This window comes from Protopterus annectens, chromosome 16.part0 (genome assembly GCF_019279795.1).
Source record: "Protopterus annectens isolate FY-2018-M chromosome 16.part0, PAN1.0, whole genome shotgun sequence".
In the NCBI taxonomy this organism is placed as follows: Eukaryota; Metazoa; Chordata; order Ceratodontiformes; family Protopteridae; genus Protopterus; species Protopterus annectens.
The window spans coordinates 80,445,514-80,458,510 of NC_056750.1; positions in this window are offsets into that span (position 1 = coordinate 80,445,514).

The following is a 12,997-nucleotide window of genomic DNA, read 5'->3' on the forward strand; positions in this document are numbered from 1 at the left end:
TATCCCTTCCCAATAGGATAATCTACCTATAATCTATAATATCATTCTTATCCATTCTACCACCATCTTGAAGGATCTGTCACCATCTGAAAAATTCTCTCTTTTTTCATTCATACAAACAAGGAACTCAAAAATGAGGGAACTCAAATGTATTCCATAGTGCCTCTTAAAGTGGCAAAATTATGGAAAATGTATTCAGAAACAACTTCTAAACCACCTTCTTCAAAATAAGCTACTGGCTAACTGTCAACATGGCTTCAGACCTTACCATAGTACCACCACTGACTGTACTAACAATAATCGTAACAATGGCTTTCATTCCTCTGCAGTATTCGTTGATTTATCCAAAGCTTTCGACATGGTTCATCACCAGCTGCTCTTGCATATCATGCAATCTCTGTCCCTTGACCCATTAACCATCAACTGGTTCAAATCTTACCTTAATAACAGAAAACAAGCAGTTCTCTGGCACAATAATCTTTCTAATCTCCTCCCTATCTCCCTTGGTGTCCCTCAGGGCTCCATATTAGGACCACTCCTATTTTCCATCTATATTAATGATCTTCACTCAGCTATTCCTCATTCTACCTGCATTCAGTACGCAGATGACTTCACTATTATCTGCTCAGCTACCTCTCAAATTGAACTGCAAACCATAACCCAGAATGCATTTAACACTGTGGAACAATGGTTTACAAACCGCTGTCTCCTCCTAAATCCAAAGAAAACAAAACTGCTACTCTTCTCCCCAACACGTAAGTCCACCCCCATAGAATTTACACTTACATCTAACAATGGCACTGTTATCCCTCCAGACCCAACTACCAAGCTCCTAGGAATAACTATTGACAATAACCTCAACTTTGACACACATATTAATAGTACAATAAAAACAGTCAACAAGAAACTTGGATCCTTCTATAGAATCAAACCCTTTCTTACTCCAACAGCCAGGACTGCTATAGCCAGAACTCATCTCATTTCTACTCTACTCTATGCCTCACCCATCTATACAAACCTTTCTAAAATCAACATTCACAAGCTGACTGTATCCTATAATAATATTGCCAGATTTGCTGCTGCCTCTCCTTTCCGAACTCACCATTGTCTAAATCTTACACAACTTGATTGGTTAGAATTTTTGCAGCATCTTCATTTTTCACAGCTTACTATTGCCCATAAAAGAATGTATCAACCCTCTAATACTCCTATACTCTCAAGCCTACTCACCCTCTACCATAATCCTAAAAACTTACGCTCTGCTAATAAACTACTCTTTAACACCAGCAGAGCTAACAATGTAGCAGGTGACTCCCTCATCTGTAACACCGTTGGTAAGCTATGGAATCTTCTACCCACTGAACTTACAACTCTCTGCTCTCATAAACTTTTCAAAAAGAAGCTCAAGCTTCATCTCAACAAACACTGGTTATGTTCCTGTATTATCCCTGACTAACTGCTGCTGCTTCTCCCTACAACCACCTGCATCATCTACCCTTCCCTTCTAAAGCTGCTTACTATGAATCCTGCGACTGAATTCTTCATAATTACTTCTTTATTATCATCTTTGTTTAACTGCTTTACCATTGTATACTTTGCATATATTCTTCTGTAGACTTTTTCATGACCATATTTTAAATGTGTTTTTTTTTCTATTATTCTGTAGACTTTTTTTATGACCATACTTAAATGTTTTTTATTATATATTGTTTTTATTCTATTTTTGGTCTATCATATGTTGTCTATTGTATTATTCATATTGTTTTGCACATGGAGCTTTTCTCCCCGGGCCTCTACTGAAAATGGACATATATCCAGCTAGACCAGCCCGGTCAACAAATGTAAAATAAATAAATAAATAAAATATCCAAACTGTCTAATATCCAAACTGTCTAATATCCAAACTGTCGAATAGCATCCATACTAAAAAATGTGATGTAAAAAAAAGCCTTACCAGTGAGCAAGAAACCAGGTGATCAGGCTGTTGTTGCAGATGGCTGGAAATTTTTCAAAGTCACTCAAGAAGCTGGGAAAGCACAACAGGCAGTGGACTGTTGGACTAGTGGATATCCACCTTTTCTTAGCAAAATTATGGCACTGCGACTGGAACTTCTGTCTCACTCCGGATGTAGACGTCTAAAAAACTTTACTACTGCAAGCTGCATAAACTGGAATACTTCTGTTCAGAATTGACACATACGTACAAATGTTAGTTACTGCAATTTAAATGAAGTAACCCTCTGCAGGGCTTACCATCACTCCCCCTGTGTTTGAATGCAGAGTGTAGGTTCAGATGCAGGCTAGCTTGCCATTGAAAAATATTTGGTTCTGCTTACTGCTGCTTCTTGCTGTGGGATTTGAAGTCTTCTTAAGACACTCAGTCTTTCTGGCTGCTGAAATCAAAATCTAATTATCACAGTCTGTTTACCAAAGAAACTTGCAGAATATATACTGATACAGCATCTGACTTTAAACCCAGTAATAACCCTTTATAATAAACCAAACTGGACAAATGTTGCAGCTTAAAGTACTGTTCCAACTTTACTTCTCATATAGTACAGATGATATGAGAGATATAACATTTACCTCAGGACTTGTGTCCCTACCATACCTCTAACATAACTAGATTTAATACAGACCTTTTATACATATTTTAGTTAAACACACACCCTCTTGGTTTTGGAAAGATACTGCCTTGATGACGCAAATGCTGACACATCAGTTCTTGTGCAAATGTTGATAAGTGGAGAAAAGCATATTTTTAAGGAGACGCCTTGTGGATAAACACGTCTTGTTTTTTTTAAACTTTCTTAGAAAAACATGTCCTGTTGTCCAGTGAAAGCAGATTACATTCTTGTCATGTCTGTAAGAAGTCAGCTTTCTTGATGTGTGTGTAATACACTCATAAGCAAATTCCATATTTTTTTAAGCCACAGTCATTTAGTATGGTTGCTGATCACATATTACTAAACTCTGTTTCTGCATTTAAGCAAGCTTTTTCTTTCAGCATATTTACAACAGAATTAATTTCAGCCTTATATTCATAATATCTAACAGGTACAGGCAATTGGCATTGTTATGTGACATTACATCATAGAATTGCTCCATAACATTACCCCACCTTAACTATCATCCCCACAAAGGTACAGGGAATTGTCATTGTTCAGTAACATTACATCATAGAATTGCTGTATAACACCACCCCACCTTAACTATCATCCCCACTAAGGTACAGGCAATTGGCCTTGTTATCTAACAATACATCTTAGAATTGATCCATAACACTACCCTACCTTAACTATTATCCCCACAAAGGTACAGGCAATTAGCATTGTTATGTAACATTAAATCTTAGAATTGCTACCTAACACTATCCCACCTTGACTATCATCCCCACAAAGGTGCAGGCAATTGGCATTGTTCTGTAACATTACATCTTAGAATTGATCCATGACACTACCCCACCTTAACTATTATACCCACAAAGGTACAGGCAATTGGCATTGATATGTAACACTACATCTTAGAATTGATCCATGACACTACCCCACCTTAACAATCATCCCGACAAAGGTACAGGCAACTGGCATTGTTATGTAACATTACATCTTAGAATTACTACCTAATAGTACCACACCTTAACTGTCATCCCCACATAGGTGCAGGCAATTTTCATTGTTCTGTAACATTACATTTTAGAATTGCTCCATAACACTACCCCACCTTAACTATTATACCCGCAAAGGTAAGGCAATTGGCATTGTTATGTAACATTATATCTTAGAATTGCTACATAACACTACCCCACCTAAACTATCATCCCCACAAAGGTACAGGGAATTGTCATTGTTCTGTAACATTACATCTTAGAAAATGCTCCATAACACTACCCCACCTTAACTATCATCTTCACAAAGGTAGAGGCAATTGTCATTGTTTTGTAACATTACATCTGGGCTAGGATTACTGGCCTCAAACAAAGGCCATACACTGACCGCCTCAAAAGCAGCTGCTTTAGTCTGTAGCATATCACCCTCTCCAAGGTGATCTCTGCCTACCATAGAAAGCTATGTCAAGCCGAGAGCTGTTGGACATGCTACACCTAAAGAAATCCCAATCCCTCTGTGCTGTACACTCTAGGGACCTAAACCTTGTCACCACAAGAAACAGGACATTCTGGAGGGATAGATTCCTGTCCCCACAAAGGTACAGGAAATTGGCATTGTTATGTAACAATAAATCTTAGAATTGCTCCATAACACTACCCCACCTTAACTATCATCATCACAAATGTACAGGCAATTGGCATTGATATGTAACATTACATCTTAGAATTGCTACATAACACTACCCCACCTTAACTATCATCCCCACAAAGGTACAGGCAATTGGCATTGTTATTTAGCATTACATCTTAGAATTGCTTCATAACACTACCCCACCTTAACTATCATCCCCACAAAGGTACAGGCAATTGGCATTGTTATGTAACATTACATCTTAGAATTGCTCCAAAACACTACCCCATCTTAACTATTATCCCCACAAAGGTACAGGCAATTGGCATTGTTATGTAACATTAAATCTTAGAATTGATACCTAACACTCTACCACCTTGACTATCATCCCCACAAAGGTGCAGGCAATTGGCATTGTTCTGTAACATTACATCTATGAATTCCTGCATAACACTACCCCACCTTAACTATCATCCCCACAAAGGTACAGGCAATTGGCATTGTTATGTAACATTACATCTTAGAATTGCTCCATAACACTACCCCACCTTAACTATTACCCCACAAAGGTACAGGCAATTGGCATTATGTAACATTACATCTTAGAATTGCTACCTAACACTACCCCTCCTTGACTATCATCCCCACAAAGGTGCAGGCAATTGACATTGTTCTGTAACATTACATCTTAGAATTCCTGCATAACACTACCCGACCTTAACTATTATCCCCACAAAGGTAAAGGCAATTGTCATTGTTCTGTAACATTACATCTTAGAATTGTTACACAACACTACCCCACCTAAACTATCATCCCCACAAAGGTACAAGGAAATTGTCATTGTTCTGTAACATTACATCTTAGAAATTGCTCCATAACACTACCCCACCTTAACTATCATTTTCACAAAGGTAGAGGCAATTGTCATTGTTATGTAACATTACATTTTAGAATTGCAACATTACAAATCCCCACCTTAACTGTCATCTCCGTAAAGGTACAGACAATTGGCTTTGTTATGTAACATTATATCTTAGAAATGCTCCATAACATTACTCCTCCTTAATTATCATCCTCTCTAAGGTACAGGCAATTAGCATTGTTATCTAACATTAAATCTTAGAATTGATCCATAACACTATCTTACCTTAACTATTATACCCACAAAGGAAAAGGCAATTGGCATTGTTATGTAACATTACATCTTAGAATTGCTGCATAACACTAACCCACCTAAACTATCATCCTCACAAAGGTACAGGCAATTGTCATTGTTCTGAAACATTACATCTTAGAAATTGCTCCATAACACTACCCCACCTTAACTATCATCTTCACAAAGGTAGAGGCAATTGTCATTGTTATGTAACATTACATCTTAGAATTGCTCCATAACAACACCCCACCTTAACTATCATCCCCACAAAGGTAAAGGCAACTGGCTTTGTTATGTAACATTACATCTTAGAATTGCTCCATAACACTTCCCCTCCTTAACTATCAATCCCCACAAAGGTACAGGCAATTGGCATTGATATTTAACATTACATCTTAGAATTGCTTCATAACACTACGTCACCATAACTAACATCCCCATAAAGGTACAGGTAATTGGCATTGTTTTGTAATGTTGCATCTTAGAATTGCTGCATAACACTACCCCACCTTAACTATCATCCCCACAAAGGTTCAGGCAATTGGCATTGTTATGTAACATTACATCTTAGAATTGCTACATAACACTACCCCTCCTTAACTATCATCCCCACAAAGGTACAGGCAATTTTCTTTGTTCTGTAACATTACATCTTAGAAATTTCTCCATAACACTACCCCACATTAACTATCATCTTCACAAAGGTAGAGGCAATTGGCATTGATATGTAACATTACTTCTTAGAATTTATCCATGACACTACCCCTCCTTAACAATCATCCCTTCAAAGGTACCGACAATTGGCATTGTTATGTAACATTACATCTTCAAATTGATCCATGACACTACCCCACCTTAACAATTATCCCGACAAAGGTACAGGCAATTGGCATTGTTATGTACATTGCATCTTAGAATTGCTCCATTACAACACTCCCCCTTAACTATCATCCCCACTAAAGTACAAGCAATTGGCATTGTTATGTAACATCACATCATAGAATTGCTACATAACACTACCCCACCTTAACTATCATCCCCACAAAGGTACAGGCAATTGGCATTGTTATGTAACATTATATCTTAGAATTTATCCATAATACTACCCCACCTTAACTATCATCCCCACAAAGGTACAAGCAATTGACATTGTTATGTAACATTACATCTTAGAATTGCTCCATAACACTACCTCACCTTAACTATCATCCCCACAAAGGTACAGGCAATTGGCATTGATATGTAACACTACTTCTTAGAATTTATCCATGACACTACCCCTCATTAACAATCATCCCTTCAAAGGTACAAGCAATTAGCATTGTTATGTAACATTACATCTTAGAATTGCTCCAAAACACTACCTCACCTTAACTATCATCCCCACAAAGGTACAGGCAATTGGCATTGATATGTAACATTACTTATTAGAATTTATCCATGACACTACCCCTCATTAACAATCATCCCTTCAAAGGTACCGACAATTGGCATTGTTATGTAAGATTACATCTTCAAATTGATCCATGACACTACCCCACCATAACAATTATCCCGACAAAGGTACAGGCAATTGGCATTGTTATATATATTGCATCTTAGAATTGCTCCATTACAACACCCCACCTTAACTATCATCCCCACTAAAGTACAAGCAATTGGCATTGTTATGTAACATTACATCATAGAATTGCTACATAACACTACCCCACCTTAACTATCATCCCCACAAAGGTACAGGCAATTGGCATTGTTATGTAACATTATATCTTAGAATTTATCCATAATACTACCTCACCTTAACTATCATCCCCACAAAGATGCAGGCAATTGGCATTGTTATGTAACATTACATCTTAGAATTGCTCCATAACACTACCCCACCTTAACTATAATCCCCGCAAGGATACAGGCAATTGGCATTGTTAGGTTACATTACATCTTAGAATTGCTCCATAACACTACCCCACCTTAACTATCATCCCCATAAAGGTACAAGCAATTTTCATTGTTATGTATTATTACATCTTAGAACTGGTCCATAACACTACCCCCACCTTAAGTATCATCCCTGCTACCACATAGGCAGCAATCTACTTAACATCGAATGTGTGATAAGAAACCTTGGAACCCAGGTGGACAGTAGTCTCTCCTTTGATAGTCACATCACCACAGTAGTCAGGAAGTCCTTCTACATGGCACACCTCATCAAAAAAGGGTTCTCATCCATGAAAAAAGAGGTCATTGTTCCCCTCTACTCGACACTCATTAGACCCCTTATAGAGTACACTGCCCTTTTTGGAATGTACTTCACAAGACATCTGCAGCAGGTGTAAAGCCACAGAAGTACTTCACAAAGAGGATTACTGACCTCAAACAAAGGCCTTACACTGACCACATCAAAAAACTCCAGCTTTAATCCATAGCATATCGCCATCTCCCAGGTGATCTCTGCCTAACATCAAAAGCTATGTCAAGCCCAGAGCTGTTGGACATGCTACACCTAAAGAAATCCCAATCCCTCTGAGCTACACACTCTAGGGACATAAACCTTGTCACCACAATACACAGGACATGCTGGAAGGATAGATATAAATACAAACACCAATAAACACAGAAGAACAAACAACAAAACCAGAGCCACAGCACTGCTGACTGCAAACCCCAACTATTTATGGTGCTTCTGATACCTCAGCCAAATATCTTCAAGGAATAAGTCAAACACCATCAAAGCAGTCTTTTATGCAAGTGCTCATATTCAACAAAATGCTTTGAATTACACCCCCAAACAAACTTGCCCCTCTGTTTAAAAACAAATAACATAAGTATGAAACATTTCGAAATGATAAACATTTTCAAAATTAAAGAATATAATATCATGTGAATATTATATATTTAAATTCATCTCTAAATTTAAACCATTTGGATGTAAATTCTTAAAGTTAATAATAAACCTGTGCAGAATCACTTCCCTGGTTATTGTTAGGTTTAGCTAAAACACTATGGAAAAAGCTACTATCTGAAGCTGCACGTGCGGAATGAGAATGTTGAGCCACAGGGCTATCCACGTTACCATTCATAACATCTCCCAAATGTTCCAATATTAATTTTTTAACCATTATTTTAGCTTGCCACATGTACTACCTTGTGGGTGTATATCCACAGCCTATGAAATTGTGGAAAGAAAAAAAGAAAAAAATGGATCGAGACGTTAATGATTATAAGTCAGACTTTATATTTTCTTGGCAATATAAACCAAGAAAGGGAAGACCTTGTGAAGGTTCAACTGAAGGAATATTATGGGCAAAATGAGACTCTTCAGTTTTGTCGACAGAGACTGTTTCCAGCAGTAAGAAGAGTGATTTATTTGAGAATTTGAATGCGGATGCTATTCAGTCAGAAGGGTATGTCTCAATATGCTAATATATTATGTTATGTATGCTAATATATAATATTCACATGATATTATATTACTGAAGTGTTAAAATGTTTGTCATTTCAAAATGTTTTGTATGTATGTTGTTTGTTTTTGAACAGAAGGCATGTGTGTTTGGGAGTGCACTTCAAAGCACTTTGGTCATTATGAGCACCTGTATAAAAGACTGCTTTGATGGTGTTTGAATTATTCCATGAAGGCATTTGGCCAAGGTATCAGAAGCACCATAAATAGATGGAGTTTGCAGTCAGCACTGCCGTGGCTCTGGGTTTGCTGCTCATACTGAAAAATAACATTGGAGAACACTGTGCTTCACAGAATTTTGAAATACAGTCCAAGAAATACTATATGTAGGTGATAACAATTAAACATATTGTGAGAATGATGACTCCTCTGCAGAGAAAGCTTGGAAATACTGCTGGTTCACAATGTCCAAAACATATAGAACTAACAAGAACTTGACTCCCCACAGGGTTGCCTTTTTATAGCTTGCATATTAGTAATGGATTGCAGCTGTTAGTGATTACTGTTTTGGAGGGGGAAACATCACAACTGCACTAAAGTCTGCCTTACATCCACTAGGTGTTATCTTCAATCTGCACAGCTGTTACATGTAAGCTTGGAAATATAAGTCAGCAGCAGATTACTCCCAGAGGGATAAGGACATCATTTTAGGTTATATATTTCATACCATCTTTTTCAGCCTTTCAAAGACATAACTCTATAGTTCTCATTATGTGATGTTTTGTCTGTTTGAGTGCAGCAGTGTGCAAACAGGACAACTGTAACATACCTGCTGTTCCACTTTATATCATAGGCCCTATCACTTATAGCAGGTGACATGAGGGAGCAGTTACTGATTTTATGTCTGTATGAGGTATGATACGGTAACATGTTGGAACTATGTTAGGTATATATCTACGTATGATACAGTTTTTCACATGTCTAACTGTGTGTTAACTGTGTACCATAGTCCTGTAAGTATTCAACTCTCTGGACTGCCACTGTCCCCACATTTTGATAACAGGCATACATAAAGGTCTGCAAATACAATGAACTAGATATTGGCAATGGAGTTGTGATTACAAACTGAAATATCATTCATACATGTTTACTTTACATTCTAAAAGCCATGGATAGATATGTTTCTTGATTATGGACCCCTATACATTCATGGCCTACTGTAAAACATGACACCCAATAGCAGGTGTCGGGGTGTAACAATCCAAATTTGTATGTCCGCATATCAGCTGTGCACACTGCTATGTCTTACAGCACTGTAGTGAAATGTGAGCAAAACACTAATACAGGTGTAAAGATAGCATTTGCATTAACCTCACTAGACACATGCAGTACCTCTAAACAACAACATCCTTTCTCTTCCACATAACTTAGTGAATAGAGACAATATAATGGGTGTGTGGATAGATTAAAACATAGATCAGTGTAATATTTGTGGTACGGGATGATGTCATGGATCAATGGATGGTCTCCAGCACATTGTCTTAACATGCACTTGTGTGATTAATACAGATGCAAACGTATCATATAGTTGATGACAAGCAGATTATATATAGGGCCAAATATGTGTCCTACATGCAGTAGTTAAATGCTCTATATATTGTCATGAAACAGTTCTCTTATACACACACAGTAGACTGCAACGGGATTAGAACTCCTACTCATTTAGGTGCGCAAGCTCCATAGCTCAAAACCAACTTAAAGTGTGTCCAACAACACTTTATAGGTGATGACATCAGCAGTGTCTCTTAAAGAGAGGACAAGGGTAAACCATGCTGTTGTAAAATGCTCTTGGTAATCTTAAGTAGCAGCTCATTCTCATACACACACATGATTACAGTGGGATTAGAACTCCTACCTATCTAAATGCAGAGATTACAGAACACAGCAAAGTACACAAGCACCACAGCTCAATTCCAGCTTGGAGTGTGTCTGACAACACTTTAGAGGCAATGACATCAGCAGTGTCTCTTAAAGAGAGGACAAGGATAAATTATGCGGTTGTAAAATGCTCTACAAAATTCTAAGTAGCAGCTCCTTCTCACACTCATACACACAGTTAACTGTAGTGGGATTAGAACTCCTACTTGTTTAAGGGCATGGACTACAGAACACAGTACTTAACATAAGTGCCACAGTATGAGTTGGATATCTACAGCAGTGCAAGTGAACTTATAGTAAGTGACATAATCAGGTATGTAAGGGACAACAGGTTGGTCAGTCTGCTTGAAGTGGATGTGTCAAAATAGTGGGAAACCATGGCCTTGATAAAGTAACTATAGGATACCAGGTGTAGTCTTCTGACTAGACACACACATGCACACACACACACACACACACACACACACACACACACACACACACACACACACACACTTGACTGCAGTGAGAATATAACTCCCACCTTTCTAAGTGCACTGACTGTAGAACACAGTACTTAATACCAGCACCACAGCACAAGTATGATTTAGACTACACCAAAGGTATACTTACAGTAGATGACATCAGCAGCACCAGTGTAGTGAACAACAGCTTGTGGGTCCTGCCTAGGCACATAGCTTCATAGCATTATATGAGGCTATTAACCTTATAACAGGATTATGTTAATACCCTATTAATGTAGCAACAGGAGTATCCGTATTGATCATACTTGGATGTTTAATGTTAGCACAGCATTGGTTGTTAGCACCAAGTGGACCTGTCCATGTGGGAGCACAGTAAATATTACAGTTGGAAGTGTGATTGATACCTGTTTGGAAAAAGGAATGAGCCCCCAGTGTTATACTGATTTGTGTTTGGGGGAATCGGGAGGTGGGCAACATATTGATGTATTGTAAATATATGAGACACGCTTACATCTGTACCTTACTGTGTAAAGTTTCCAATGTAATATCCAATACAGATCAACAATGAAGTATCATATATACAGTCCCATAGCACAGCACGTAGCAGGTTTGCACGATGGTGATCAAAGTGCACACACATGCAAATTACACCTCTTTGCATGTACATAATCAGTGCACAAATGAGAGCCACAGTGCACATGCCTACCAGCTGACTCTGTATTCCAGACCTGGTTTCTGCACTGATCAAGGGCATAACTGAATATATTCAGTTTCTATTTTTGACAGTCCGATTCCTAGGTGGTCTTGTTCATCCAATTTTAGAGATGTGGTGTTTCATGAAAAATAAATGAACACAGCCAAACATGACACCTTTTGTTTTCTGCTACAAACAAGGTAATGGCCTTGTTCTTATCAGAAAACAACATGTGTCATATTTGACTATGCTCAGACAATTTACCCCAGGACTGACATGTACTAGCAATGGACATGGACATATCCTACATTCCTTATCCCATAAGTAAAGGAAAGTGAAACAGAAAAGAAGTGAAATGTGTAAAAGCTAGGTATGTTAACCAGAGTACAAAAGAAAATACACATCACAAATGTCTACATAGTGATAGAGCTGAACCTGCACACCAGTGGATCTTCAGAACCGAGGATGGATGCCTTATTCCTCAATACCACAGGAACAGCTATGGAACATAGTGGTACAGGTATTATGTACATGTCCCCTCTATCTGGAAAGAATTCTACACCATACCTATACATAAAGGATGTACCTCCATAGAAATCACTACTAACTTTAGGACTATTGAAATCCTATCCCCACTGTCTAACAGTATTGGAAAAATGCATACACAAGCAAGTCATACAATACCTCCTACAGGAAAACCTCCTCACACCCACACAGCATGGATTTTGCCCTAAACACAGTACTACTACTGCTTGAATATCCTTCCTATACACTATTTCTCAGGCCAGAAACAATAACAAATTCATCTTTTGCCTTTTCTTAGACCTTTCAAAAGCCTTTGACATTGTGTTTCACTCACTTCTTCTAACTAAACTAACCTTAACTTCTCCACTTCTACAGTTGCCTGGTTTTCTAGCTATCTCACAGATCGACGCCAATCAGTGAGATGGCTTTCTGCCCTCTCCCCTTCTCTCTCAGTAAAAATGGGAGTCCCCCAAGGCTCTATTCTTGGCCCAATACTTTTTATTATCTTTACTAATTTACTCTATACTTCATGCCCCCAGTCATCCCTGGTACAATATGCAGATGACTCCACAGTGATCACC